Source organism: Manacus candei, unplaced genomic scaffold, assembly GCF_025592945.1.
Source record: "Manacus candei isolate 608988 ecotype Guabito, Panama unplaced genomic scaffold, ASM2559294v1 h1tg000025l, whole genome shotgun sequence".
NCBI lineage: Eukaryota > Metazoa > Chordata > Aves > Passeriformes > Pipridae > Manacus > Manacus candei.
The window spans coordinates 11154775-11156326 of NW_026138073.1; the positions used below are offsets into that span (position 1 = coordinate 11154775).

Sequence of the window (1552 nt, forward strand, 5' to 3'; positions counted from 1 at the left end):
AACATGAAATTAATGGTCCTACATCATAATCATAAATTCATACATAACCCCATGCCCCAGCAAATAACTCTTTGCAGTGATACTACAATGGTAAGCTGATTTGCAAGAAGCGCATGCTACCCAGGAATCCTAATTAACCAAATTAACACCATCACTTCAAATCATGTCCCAGCAGTAGGACATTTCCGATTGGCCTCGGGCTGGAGTGAAGCAGCCAAATGAAAACCTGACAGCATCTCTGTGAGTCCAGCAGCCTAACCCTCTACTGAGGGAAATGTCTGGTGCCCATCCATGCACACAAGGAAGGGAACAAAGATCTCATGAGCATTTGTAGGCATGAACCCAAGATAGACTATGGCATAAGTGACACTGTGAAACAGAGGATCAGCTCTCAGCTCCTCATGTATTTCCCAAATCTAACCAGCAGAATCAGGAACCCCTTCCTACCATGCTGGCTTCCTCCAGGGAGTTGTGACACTGCCAATCCCCTCGGAGAGTGCCAAATGTTGTTTTGGGTGAGCCAAGAAATGGGTCTGGGGTCACGGAGCAGAGCTGGTAATAGGAACAAACCACAGACCCCAAGCCCATCCCCCTGAACCCACTTGTTTGCACTGGTTTCCACTTGTGACTTGCCCGAGCTGTTTAGCATTCAACACCTTTTTTTTTTCCCCCTTCTGGGTAGTCAGGTTTTTCTATTTCTGCCACAGGAAAAACAAGTTGCTATTTTGGGAGCATGTGGGATTCAAGCCCACGACGGTCTCAGCACTCCCTGCATGAAAGATGAGATCCACAGCCTGTGTGCCAGGGGGACTGGCTCATGTCTCTGCACACATCCAGCCTGGATGGTAGGGTGGCCCAGTCCCACCAGGGCCCTCATGCTGGGCATTGAATGGCCTCGTTCCCAGGGACAGGACCCAGAGCTCCCACCCCTGTTCTCAGCTGATGTTTCAAAAGCTGGGGTGGGAATTTTGGACCAGGAGGAAAAGGAGGTTCCTACCAGAAGTGGGGTTCGAACCCACGCGGGCGTGTGCCCATTGGATCTTAAGTCCAACGCCTTCACCACTCGGCCATCCTGGTGGGCTGTGGGCTCTCCCTGGGCCCACCACCTCCTCCCCTGAGGACACACATCTCACCAAGCCCCCGAGGTTCCACCTCCAAGATACTTCCCAAGCCCAGCAACACCATTCCCTCCTCACTGCTTTCTTTAATGTCCCCAGTAACTGGTGGGACATCTCACTGGGAGACAGCAGGTCTCATGGCCATGGAGGGTGATACAACCCTATGTGCCACTCTAGATCCTTGTGCAAAGACCATAGCTACTGGTGGTGACACTGACAGGGACTCTGGTGCAGGAGAGACATCTCCAGAGCGTCTCAGTCTGGCACTGCTGGGTCCTCAGGGGAAGGCAGCAGCTCTGGCAGCCTGGCAACTCTCAACCAGACACAGCACATGTTTAAAGCCCTGGCCTTGCACCCCAGGTCTCACCCTCACCCCCTCCTGTCCATATATGGGACTCTACTAGGGCATTTAGCTGGGAAAGACAGTGCTGCAG

General features: G+C 52.4%; 1 non-coding gene across 1 annotated transcript; it reads right to left on the reverse strand.

Annotated features, from left to right (window-relative positions):
* Positions 1-994: 994 nt before the first annotated feature.
* Positions 995-1077, reverse strand: TRNAL-UAA (transfer RNA leucine (anticodon UAA)). The gene has a single exon. It is a non-coding gene; the product is annotated as a tRNA-Leu (tRNA).
* Positions 1078-1552: the final 475 nt, after the last annotated feature.